The 13078-nt window shown below is 45.7% G+C and overlaps 1 protein-coding gene across 4 annotated transcripts in view; it reads right to left on the bottom strand.

The window, feature by feature from the left end:
* ZNF532 (zinc finger protein 532) overlaps nt 1–12099 on the bottom strand; it is an 88972-nt gene extending 76873 nt beyond the window's left edge. The window contains exons 1-2 of one of the 4 annotated variants that reach the window (XM_038403733.2): nt 11787–12099; nt 8236–8344 (exon numbers count right to left, since the gene is read on the bottom strand). The gene's annotated coding sequence lies outside the window, so the exon portion shown is untranslated. Of the gene's footprint in view, nt 1–8235; nt 8345–8753; nt 8852–11786 lie in introns of those variants that run through there. The other 3 variants (XM_038403732.2, XM_038403737.2, XM_038403736.2) reach the window with 3 other exon arrangements.
* Between the last annotated feature and the right edge of the window lie 979 nt (nt 12100–13078).

Below are 13078 nucleotides of genomic sequence, written 5' to 3'. Positions count from 1 at the left end.
ACTGATTATCAGCTTTGTTTATTATGCCAAACGAGTTGTAATGGGGCACTGGTTAAGACATCAGCAGCCAGCCATAAATTATGGGAATCCATCCACAAATAGCATGCACATAGTTACATAACATATCTGACATAATTAATTACAATCCCAAAGTAATTGATTACAAAATTCTTGTTTTTACTTTGGCCTTGACTATTTTTTAAGAGTCAATGGGGAGCTGGAGAATATTGACTAGTAGCTGAATCTTTGGAGAATACCATTGCAGCAGACCAGGTTAAACACATCGTTTGGTGGCACCTTACATGCTACAAGCAGCGCACACAAATTGAATTTGGTATGGTTGGAGAGGCAGTATATCGAGCTTCAGGAAAAAGTTGAAGATGCCATAGAAAGTGCCTGCTATGGGCGAGACTCATCTTATACTACGTCCCAGGGCACGTGTTTTGAGAAGAACACCTGTTTCTTTTGCAGTAAGCCAAAAGCCCAAAGACATCCATTAAACACGGTTTCAACATGTGACACTGGTGAGAAACTGAATGAATCAATCACTCTTAGGGAGAATGTTGCATGGAAAGTAAAGTGAGTGCACTGACCCAAAAGGTGTCCACGCCTAGGACAGTGCGTATCACATTGAGTACAATATCAAGAATGTATGTAATGTGATGTGTGAAAAGATAAAATTCAATAGAAACAATTGCTGATTTTACTACTGCAAACTGTGCAACTCAGCTGGAGTTCATAAATTGCCTCACAGAGTCTCTAATGGATGGAAAAGTGGTGGCAATAGCTGATGCAGAGGCTACTACAGAGAAATATGTGGTTTGAGCTGGATTGAAGAGGAACAGATGCTTAGCAGAAAGGCTCTTAAAGCACTTATTGAAGATGAACTATGGGATATGGATATAGCTTTTAGCAACCTTATCCACAGAAATGAATCACAGCGCCTATCCTTAAAAGCCGCAAAAGACATGATGCTATGAAAAACGGAAGAAAGTGCTGATGTCAACAGTTATATGCAGACTCTGTTTGCAGCTGCTAAATTTTTACGGAAAAGCATTTTGTCCTGCAGTACGTATGAGTTTTAGGGATCCACAGCTGATGCCAAACCTCAAAAAAATAATATTGCATGACTTGTAGTTCTTCTTTAGGTGGTGCATCAGTAGTTGCAGTGACTCTAGCACCACCAAGTACGACAGTAAGCAAATGGAGCCAAGGCTCTCATTTTATCACAGAACATCATGTACGAGTGCTTGAGTGAAAGAGAGGTTTCCACGACAACTGGGTTCCATAGGTGCGTAATCTACGACTAGAAGTGCTATCAGAAAGACTGAATTATCTTACTGGAAAGCATTTGATTCAGCCTCCAGAGATTCTCTCTTCACTCTGAACATCCTCGGAATGGCTACGACAGTCATTGATGGGGTCATAAATGCTACGGAGATGTTCATCTGCTGAGTTTACCATTTGAAGACTAATATTATGACACTTGCGGAGCTACATTGGTGGATGTTTTCCAAGAAGCAGACAAAAAGAGAAAAATTGCCATCAACAAGGGGAAGCAAATCATCAAATAATGGAATAGCTCCAGGATAATCAAGCGCATCCAAAACTACCCTGCCCTACTGGACATAGATGTGTCTTGGAGGATGGACTGATCACACCAGTTATGTGCAAAATATCACGTGCTTCCGAATCAATCCTTAAGCTAATCAAGCATGTGTGCGCAAATACCAGGTGCTCACCACGCCTGCTAACGTTTGGTCAGCAGCCTACCTTGTACAGAGATATACAAGTGGGGCTCGGACGAGTATCAGTGTGACAACATGTCTAGCAGTGCTGCCCTATATGGAGACAACACCAAAGTTGACTTTAATGAATAAATGTGTTCAGTCCTACATGTCAAGGCTAACTTCCCTAGGATCCCCAAAGAAAAGTGTCTTTTTTATGTAAGCAATGCATCCCTGTGTTAAAGTATAACATAACATTTTCTCAAATATATAGATACATCATTGTTCTTGGTTTGTCATGTTTGGTACCACTGTGTTCCCTGGAGCAGGGGTTCTCAACCTCTTCCTTTCAGAGACCCTCCCCAACATGTTATAAAAACTTCACGGCCCACCTGTGCCACATAGAATCACAGAATATCAGGGTTGGAAGGGACCTCAGGAGGTCATCTAGTCCAACCTCCTGCTCAAAGCAGGACCAATCCCCAACTAAATCATCCCAGCCAGGGCTTTGTCAAGCCTGACCTTAAAAACTTCTAAGGAAGGAGATTCCACCACCTCCCTAGGTAATGCATTCCAGTGTTTCACCACTCTCCATCAACTTTTTTTCTGCATATAAAAGACAAGGCCGGCTTTAGAGGGTAGCAAGCAGGGGAACTGCCCAGAGCCCCACACCACAGGGGGCACTGTGATGCTACATTGCTCAGGCTTTGGCTTCAATCCCTGTTGGTGGAGCTCGGTGCCCCAGGCTGCAGTCCCATTCAGTAAGGCTTCGGCTGTCTGCCCTGGGCCCTAGCAAGTCTAACGTAAGTCTTGCTTGGTGGACCCCTGAACATAGGCAGCAGATATAAAAGGCCAAGTGAGGCTAAGCCTCCCCAAACAGCCTGCCCACCACCTTTGGAGCACACCGCTACCAAAAGGGTGGGCGCCCTGCCTGCAGTCCCTCATGGGCTTCCCCCCAAGGCCCCAGTCCCACTTGTCCTCTTCCCATCTCAGCTCCATCTGCATGGGAGCCTTGCGGGAGGGGGTGAAGAGGCTGGCTGGCTCAGCTGGGCAGCAGGGGCGAAGAAGTGCGTGAGCGGACAGCTGACTGGAGGGCACCGGGGGAGAAGAGGCGCACGCACATGAGTGGCCAGCTAGCTGGCTGGCCGGCAGGTGGGGAGACGGGGCAAAGAGGCACACACAGGCATGTGAGTGGCCAGGCTGGGGGAGGGCTCTGAGTGAGGGGGCAAAGAGGCGCGTGAGTGGCTGGCCACAGTTTCCCCAAATAGAGGAGTCACATGCTGCCCATGCCCCTGAAACCTGCTCGTGACCCCCCAGGGAGCCCCAGACCCCCACTTGAAAACCACTGCACTGGAGAAATGGCTTTCGAATAACATCAAACTCGACCCGCTTCTCACGACATTGTATTATCAAAACTTCCACCAACCAGAGACATGGAGCTGAGAGCCAGGGGAGGCAGCAAATCCCTCCTGCCATGCTGCGGAGGGTGACACCACTGAAATTATGCTTCTGTAGAGTTTACAAATCACATGACATCTCTCTTACCTTTCTGTCACTAATCTGCCCATGGAATGAGATTTGACTACATTATACTCCCAGATTATTATTATGTGGCATTGTAAACTAAAGGCAACACTAAAAGCAAACTATCAAATATATATGATGGGATAAAAATGGCTTTAACAAAAATTTAATATTCTCTCTTTTTAACGCATATCTGTATTATCCTATTTCTGAAGTACAGCAGAACCTTGCTAATCCACACTAATACCTGGGAGACTGATTGTCAATTACTGACATTTTGTGAATTAGCAAGTATGGTAAGCCAACAACTAACAAAGACAATGCATCACAAAATGTACTTTGTTGATTTTGACAATTGTAGTTTGGTTTTATTTATTTATAATACTTCATAGTGTACTGTGATATATTTTGTAAAAATAATGAAGACTTGAGCTCAAGTAATGTGCCATTTTAAGAAAACATTTTAGGAATGAAAGCATCGGAAGTCTATAGTTGGGACAGTGAAGCTATGGAGACCACAGATACATACAGGTATCCATGCCAGACAGAATATATCCATAGCATATTTCTATAATTTAACAGAGAGAACAGCCAAGGATGTAGGTCTATGCATAATAGCGTCCACCGGGACACACAACTAATTTGGATGCCTCAGAAGGCATTGGTCTGCATTCATTTCTTCACATAGGGTGCAACAGCAGCTCCAGACAGGCTGAGCAGACTGCTGGAAATCAGCATTATGTTCCCCTAGTTTTCTGTAGTTCCTAGAGACAAAGCTCTTTCAATCAGTCTTTGCTCATGGGTTCAAGTTTGGGGCCTTAAAAATACAAAAGTTTTGTACAGAATTCGGCTGTGAAATCTTTACTATAAGGTACGGCAAGACTACTATTTGCATATACACCTTAGCTGAGTTTTACAGCTATGGACTACCAAGCACTGGCAAGCCAACAATGGTCCACTATCACAAAATGATGTTTTGTTTTGATCTCTAAGAGAACTTCAGTAGTTTGCCATTTGCCAACAATTTCCTGTGCTTATAATAGCTAACTGTTGGCAATTGCTGTTTTGTTTTTAAATGATGGGTACTATATATTGGAATTTTTTAATGTCTGATTTGTTGAAAGATTAGTTTTTGTTTTCACAATTGTTATAATTATGCTAACAAAGCCTCCATATTTTAAAAAAAAAAAAATCAAATCACACACTGATATTTTCTACTTTAAAAAAATCTCACTGGTGGTTTATGACTCTTTGGAAGCTTGAAAATCTTCTTCCACCTCCAATCATCAATTGTCTACAAAGTTGGCTGTTAATGTAGAATTAACTTCTTGGTGGAGACAGAGGGGGAAGAAAGTGAAAGGAGAAAAAGGGGAATTCTCTGGAATTTTATCTGGAGATCTTATTCCTAATGGCCTACTTCTTGGTTGTGTTTTTGTTGTTGGGATTGTCTTTTGTACTGTTTATTAAGGCAAAGTTACAACAGAACAGTGACAGTACATTGTACATTACTTACTCAGGATCAGGTTAATATTCAAAGAACCTAGCCAACTGGCTTCCCAGCTGGTGAGCCCTCCTCCTCTGAGTATACTAGGAAGGGTGCCACATTTCTAAATACCTATCCCTCCTTTTGGTTCTTCTCTTCTGTATATGCTTTGTGTGCCCATGTCCCATTCTTCTAGTCAAAAAGAACCAAATGCGTTTTTTCAAACTTTGTTATTGCCAATCTTTGGTTGGCAGCAAGAGAGCAGATTTTTCACTAACATGATAATAATAAACAGCATTTACCAGTAGATCTCAAAGCACTTTACAAAGAAAGTCAGTATCATTATCCCCATTTTACAGATAGTGGAACTGAGACAGGAAGTGACTTGCTCAAAGTGACGCAGCAGGTCTGCAGCAAAGCCAGGAACAGAACTCAGGTCTCCTAACTCCTCGTCCAGTGATCTATTCTCTAGGCCAGTGGTCTAATTTTGGGGGGAGGTACCCCTGTCTGCACCACCATCCCCAGGAGATGGGGCTGGGAGCAGGGCCATGGATCCCAGGGGGAGGGGGAGGACATGAACAGGAGTAAGGGGGCTGAGAATGGGGCTGCAGCTGGGGGCAGGGCTGGGGCTGGGAATGGAGCCTGGCTGAGGGCCAAGGCTGGGGACAGGGCTGGAGCTGCTGCAGGGGGCTGAGGCTGGGGGCAGGCACAGGGCTGGGAGCAGAGGAAGCAGAGGTGGGGCAGGGCTGGGTTGCACTCCCTCCCTGCCCCCCAATGAGGGCTAGCCTTGACCCGCCATGCCCTCCCACGAACGGTCCTCTGCACCCCCTGCCCTACAGTTTGGGCAGTGGTGCTCTAGTTTAGGCCATGACAAAGCACTGCTTTCCCGTTCACCCTCTGAAGCTGAGCAGACCACCTCCACAGTAAAACAGTGGAGGAAGATGACAGATATAAAATTGCCTACATTTTGCTAACAAATTTGATTAAATACGGTACATCAAGTTTTGGGTCTATCAGCCGCCATAGTTTCTCCTTAAACTGAAGACAAGCCCCAAAACCATCTAAATCCCAAAAACTTCTCTTTTTTGCATGCTGTTTTGAAAGATTATTACAAAAATAGCTTTCTCCTACTCTGATATCTTTTGTATGTAAAATGGGCTGGAACATTAAGTTACAGACACCTGAACATAAGAATTTATAATGGTAACTTAACAGCTCTGGATATCCTGAATCTAATGAAAAAAACGCATAATATTCTAATTACTCTTTCTTCCATTTATTTCCTCCACTCAGACTAATACAGTCTTCTGCAAAGTGGATGGCAATTCTTGCTCAAAAGCAACATGAAGCAGCTACAGGGAATCTCAGTGAGAGCACTCCAAATCAGGCAAGGCCTGTCTGCGCAACACCAGCAAAGAGAACAGGCCCTGAAAACATAAGGGTCAATATTTTCACATTCCGTTTCAGGAATCAGTATATATGTATGTTCTACCTTACAGTCATACTTCCAAGAAACAGAAACCTAGCTGTTTCATTCAAAGGAGACCTGGAACCTGATAAATCATTATCCCTCTGTTCAAGATCAAATACCCAAGATAATCCTCAATCCAAGATGAGCTCATGATTACTGATACAGAGGACCAACCTTCTAACATTAAGCAGCATTTTCAACTGAAAAGGCTGGCCTATGTGGAAAAAACAAAGCCACCAGATGTACCATATAAACCAGCATCTATTCCGGTTTCTCATGTTACAGTATAAACTTCCTTGCAAATGTAAAATGTAAATAAGACATCCGTTGCAAAAAATAAAAAATGGATAATGCAGAACTAGTGCCAAAAAACAAATAAAACAGATACACTGAGTTTTGTTCAATTCAAGTACCTACAGTTTTAAAATAGTTTACTATTCTGGTGGGAAAAAATGAAATGAATTTTAGCTGACACTTGGAAAAGAGCATGCATCATCATCAGCAATAAATACTATTATGCAACATGGATTCGTGTTTGCAAGCATAATTCTGCTACAGATGTCTATAGTCAAATATAGAACCTCTGCACTCAGAAATTATGTAAACTATTAAAAGAAATCATAGCACAGTGATTTGTTAGGCATTTTACTCCACCATGCAAGCTATTCATTACCCTATCAAATTTGAGAAACACAATATATTATACCTACATATAAAACTATATAAAATATTTTCTGGCTAAACATTTAACATGCCACTTTCATTGTATCACAATTCACTTCCAAATACCTTATGTCATCTACTGCAATCAGAAATAAAAAGGTTCCTTTATATTTGTCACTCTTTGATATAGACACCCTGCCTATCAACAGCCACCATACAACTTACCCAATCCAAAAATTCTCAAGGCTTTTAAGACTGTCTACTTTACTCTGCTGAACACAAAGAAAAAAACCTCATTTCACACTAGAATATTTCAATATTTTTCCTCCATATTTTTCTTGACTGTAGATTTATAAAACCAGTTTACAGCCAGGACTGTTTAGGTTTGTGAAAATCATACTGGATAAGATTCGAGAGTTGCTGATTTCCTGTTTTAGGAAGTAACAGTTCTAGCAAAAGAATCCCCAAGGCAACATGTTTAGTGTTCCAGTGTGTAAGCTCTAACAGCCTTTGTTCTTCCCTTTGCTATAATCATTACTGCTTTCTTCTCTCTCCCCCTCTCCCTCTCTCTGAAGCCTCCAGTTTTCAGTATAAGATGCAAATGCCAGCTCAAATCTAAGTACACATTTATTTTTTAGATGACAAAAAAATCCTGTCCATTATCCATTGCTGTGAAGCTTTGGTTAAAAGCAGTCATCCCTTAGCAGCTGATGCACTGCCCATTCGGTTTCCTATTCTAATTTCATAACTGCTCAATATTATAATTTATGTCACTAATAATCCACTAGAACGCTATCAAAGCTCTAAAATATATCCTTCCACTTGGCTGCAAAATCCTTTCGGTGTAATACAGTTTAAGAAGCACAATCAACTTAGTATATTTTATATATATTATACACCTATACATAAAACATATATAAAATACCAGTATTACATTAAAGTTGTTAATTCAGAAATCATAAGTAGGCTACCTAGATTTGGCCATGCAATCAATTTATAAATAATTAGATGGAAAATTCAAAATGTATAATGCTGTACTGCAATGCAGAATAGTTCACTGCCATGTGGTCCACAATTTATGATTGTCACTCAGAGGCCTATTCTGTATGACTGAATAGTGAAAAAATCCTCATCTATGAGATATATAATTGAAGATATTGTATTTAGCCTGGGTATCAGTAAGTCTTTACAAACAATAGCTTTAATCCCATTAAACTTGGATGAGGTTAATAGTATTTCTTCACCTACATTGAAACCATTGTTTCTTCACTAATGTGTCAGGTGTGCAATCAGGAATCAGATTTAGTTTTTGTATACATGTAGCTTCATACTGTTGTTATAGCCACACTCAAAATACCATATCTCACCTTGTGAACCTTGACCTTTGAAAGATTTTTTAGCCAATGCTCAGTTATTGTCAGAGATGCATTACCTCTGCAAATATGAAAGGGTTAAAGGCAGCCCCAATCAATAGGCCTACAAGAAAAAAAAAAAAAAAGAGTATGCCTTACAGCATCTTTGCAATGCTTTTATGCACAATCCTACAACAATACTGTTTCCTTTGGCCTTTAAGAAAGACACAGCACCCCCCTTCACATCTTATAACGAAAAAAACAGTAAGACAACACCCTGTAAATAAAACAGCATGCAAAGCAGCATTCTTCAGTCACAAGCATAACGACAATTACAAATCATTCAATCCATTTTTATTTAGTTTAACCAGTGTCCCACCCTTGCAAAGCAAAAATATTTGAATAAGGGTCATAAATCTCAGCTCTTGCCCATTCTTTAAACATAAAAAGGAATGAAAAGCTAAAGTAATCTCAGTTACTGCAAATATGTAAATTTATATAAAGAATCCTTTATGACTATATTAGCCACATACCAGTGCAGTGTGTCTAAAGTGTGCATTCACATACTGTTTTGGGATGGTATCTTTCTGCAAGCTCCTCTGCTTTTGGCTGCCATGAAGGGAGGAAGCTATCCCACTGTAGTAGCTCAGTGACTGCATTGTGTTCAGGAGCTGATCTGCCTCAAACCAGTTTCAGCCGGTTCTGGTCACCCTACATAAAAAGCTATGGCAACCCTCGCTGAGTTGCCAACAAGTCCCTGAAAATTGCAGGGGCTCTTTTCTTCTTTGGATATGGGGGTGATTTCAATCATGTCCCCCTATTTCAATCATATCCCCACTGCATACAAACATCCTTACACCCCAATTCCACCCCATAAACATTCCCTTCCTCTCCTCCCCCACTTACCTCCCACAACCTGGCTGAAAGCTGTGAGCGTGTGTGTCTGTAGCTAACAAAGAGACTGCAATAAAAATCCTCATAGGATCTCTCTTGCTGCACAAGGCAGACTCGGCCGCAGCACTGGGGTGACTGCTAACCAAGGTCTTCTCTGCCTCCACTCCCTACAGTACAGGGTGGCTGCCGATTAACGTCATACCTGCCCCCTCATGCCGGCAGCTCTGGGGTGGCAGCTAACCAAGGTCTTCTCCTTCCCATCCTCCCATCTTTTCACAGTATTTGGGGCAATGCTAACAAGTGTTTTCTCCTCTCCACACATGATTTTTCTCCCCACCCCACAATCCACTTCCACAAGAAATCACTTCTCCCCTCTCCCAACAGCACTGTGGTGGCTTCTTTTGCCTCTCAATCCTCTTTAGGGCTCTGGTGGAAAAGAGTTGTTAACCAAGGTCTGATCATCTCCCACACCTTCACAAAGCACAGGGGGCAGGAAGAGGGTGCTGCTAACCAAAGTCTTCTCATCTCCCACAACCCCCATCCTCAAATGTGACTCGGTCCTGGTCAAGGTCTTCTCAACCCCCCAAAGGTCTAGAATGGCTCCTCATCAAGGTCTTTTCTGCACCCACACCTCTCAGCACCGGGATAGTTCCTAACAAAGTTCCCCTCTTCCTCCACCATCCTCCAATCCAGGGCCTTGCTTCCTCAACACACACTTGAGGGTGGCTCCAAATCAAGATCATCTATACCCCATTGCTGCCTTGTCCGCCATTGATCTTTTCTGTGCCCTTTCCCATGCCCTCAGTGAGGTGGCTCCTCAACATGATTTTCTCTGCACCACCCCAACCAATCCCTCCAGTGGTATAACTAATGGCGGTTTCTTCCCTCCAACACTTCCTCTTAAAGAAGCAGCTCCTGACAAAAGTCTTTTCTGTCTCTGATCCTCATGCGACCTTCTCCCCACACAGAAGTGGTTCATAGCCACAGTCTTCTCCACATGCCTCACGCTTATCTCCTCCCAACTCTGGGGCAGCTCCTAGCCACAATCTTCTCTGTGCCCCTCGCCCCATCCCCTCAATGCACTGTGGCAGCTCCTAACCCCAGTCTCCTCCACACCAGTCATCCTCATCCATTGCCTGCACTGGGGGGCTCCTAACCATGGTCACAGTCTCCTCCACATCCCTCACATTCACCCCTTCCCACAGTGGGGGGCTCCTAACCATGGTCTCCTCCACACCCTTCACCCCCATCCCCACCCTTCACTGGGGGGCTTCTACTCATGGTTTCTTCTGTGTCCGTGACCCTCATCTTCTCCCTGCAATGCAGGCACCCAAACAGTCTCCTCCGCACTCCTGGTCCCCATCCCCTCCCTGCATTGGGGGGCTCCCAACTACAGTCTCCTTCGCACTCCTGATCCCCATCCCCTCCCTGCACTGGGGGTCTCCCAACCACAGTCTCCTCGTCCCTGCACTGGGGGGCTCCCAACCACAGTCTCCTCCGCACTCCTGGTCCCCATCCCCTCCCTGCACTGGGGGGCTCCCAACCACAGTCTCCTCCGCACTCCTGGTCCCCATCCCCTCCCTGCACTGGGGGGCTCCCAACCACAGCCTCCTCCGCACTCCTGGTCCCTGCACTGGGGGGCTCCCAACCACAGCCTCCTCCGCACTCCTGGTCCCTGCACTGGGGGGCTCCCAACCACAGCCTCCTCCGCACTCCTGGTCCCTGCACTGGGGGGCTCCCAACCACAGCCTCCTCCGCACTCCTGGTCCCTGCACTGGGGGGCTCCCAACCACAGCCTCCTCCGCACTCCTGGTCCCTGCACTGGGGGGCTCCCAACCACAGTCTCCTCCGCACTCCTGGTCCCCATCCCCTCCCTGCACTGGGGGGCTCCCAACTACAGTCTCCTTCACCCTCCTGGTCCCCATGCCCTCCCTGCACTGGGGGGCTCCCAACTACAGTCTCCTTCACCCTCCTGGTCCCCATGCCCTCCCTGCACTGGGGGGCTCCCAACTACAGTCTCCTTCACCCTCCTGGTCCCCATCCCCTCCCTGCATTGGGGGGCTCCCAACCACAGTCTCCTTTGCACTCCTGGTCCCCATCCCCCTCGGCACTGGTGGGGGGCCGTTTCCAAACTAGAATCCCTACATGGTCTCCAGCCCCAAACTAAAGCCCCTTCCTGTTCAGAGGGTAGCTGAGGCCTGGGTGGGGGGACCCCACCCCAGAGGGTGCTGGGGGCCGCAGGGGCCTTGCCTGGAGGCGAGGGCGCTCCCCTGGGAGGCCGAGGTGCCTACACCTAACCCCTCCCGCGGCTGGGAGCCGCTAGCCGCCCCCCTGCCGTGCTGGACTTTGCAGCCTTCAAGCCCTGGCAGCTGTAGCGCTCGGGTGACCTCGGCCCTGCGCGCTGGCGCCGGCTGTCTCCCCATGTCGGAGGGGTCCCGCCGGCGGGGACACCCTTCCCCCTTCCCCCCCCCCCCGGCGGCCTCGGAGCCCCCTGGGCGGCGGCGGCGGCGGCGGCCGGCGGGCGAGCCGCGGCTGCCGCACTCCAGGCCGCTCTGCCACAGCCCAGCGGGGCCTAGCGCGCGTGGGAGCAGCAGCAGCAGCAGCAGCAGCCAGGCCGCGGGGGAGAAAGCGAACCCGCTGCATGCACATGCCGCACCCCCATGCAAACAGACCTGCTGCTGCCCTGCGGGGTCAGCGACCCGCACCCGTGGGGGGCAGCTCCTGCACGGGGGGCCTCGGGCAGACAGGGCTCAGGGCTCTCTCACGGACACTGCAGCCTGCAGAGAGGCCTGGTTAAAAGATGGTTGAACATAATGGCAGAGAGAGAGAGAGAGAGACACTCTGGCTGGGACTGGAGGAAAAGGTGGGGGTGGGGGGGGTGCCTCTGTGGCTTGTCGAGAGATGGGAGAGATCTCCCGTGTGATCCGATTTTAAGCTTCTCCCTTGCTGGGAAGGCGGATAGGGGCTTTTATAGGTGTGTTTGGAGCATTTCCTTTGACGGTCAGGGACTCCTTGGGGGACGGCGGAGAGACAGAGAGAGGGCGAAGGAGTTAAAAGTCAACCATACATGTCTAAATCGCAGACAAGGGGAGCTCCCGTGCACTGCTGGCTTAACGGGGGATCTGCAATTTCGGGGCTTTAAAAAAATAAATAAATAAAACTTGTTCTTTAGGAACCAGATTGAGCAGGCCCAGACAAAGAGTTTATATATATAGGTTACCAGCTGCGATTCGTGTTTTTTGTTTTTCCAAACTGAAGACTGAAAATGGTGTTGGCTAAAATGTCAATTACACAGATACTGCTTGTCTCACTGATTTATTTTTAAAATGAGTATCTGATTTTTTCCTTAATGATCACAGAGGTTTTTACTGCTGGAAACTGAGAACTCTACGTTTGACATTCAGAACAGAAAAATCCCACGGACGTCACTAGGCAATTGGGGTGGGGAGTATGTTTCCTCCTTTCACAATCTGTTTTCTTCTATCATTACCTATGTTAAAAAGCCTCTACTGTCAGAGAGGGGTCCTCTAGTTGTTACAGGACAGGAATCAGATCTGGGTTTTGTTTTCAACTCTTCTACTGACTTGCTATAACCACAAACAAAGCAAAAACTTGTTTGAACCAGTTTCATCACCACCTGTAAAATGGGGACAATATTTCCTTTCCTCACAGGGATGCTGTACAGCTTTGTGAAGTTATTTGACGTCCCTGGATGGAAGATGCTATGAAAGAATAAAGAATTATAATTATTTGCTGTAAGGTGAAAGAAATTTGACTCCTGCAGTAATTAATTTACACCCTAAACATGAGATTTGATTGGACTTATTTTGCCATGCATAAAGGGATGTGGGCAGGTTGAAATTACATATTTTAAAATAAAATGTTACCTTTTTTATCAGTATTATTGTAGATTAATACACTAGCAGGAAACTTAAAATATCTGCACATGCTTTTTAACATTATT

The sequence above is a fragment of the Dermochelys coriacea genome, chromosome 5 (assembly GCF_009764565.3).
Source record: "Dermochelys coriacea isolate rDerCor1 chromosome 5, rDerCor1.pri.v4, whole genome shotgun sequence".
Classification (NCBI taxonomy): Eukaryota; Metazoa; Chordata; order Testudines; family Dermochelyidae; genus Dermochelys; species Dermochelys coriacea.
This window is presented reverse-complemented; position numbering and strand designations above follow the sequence as displayed.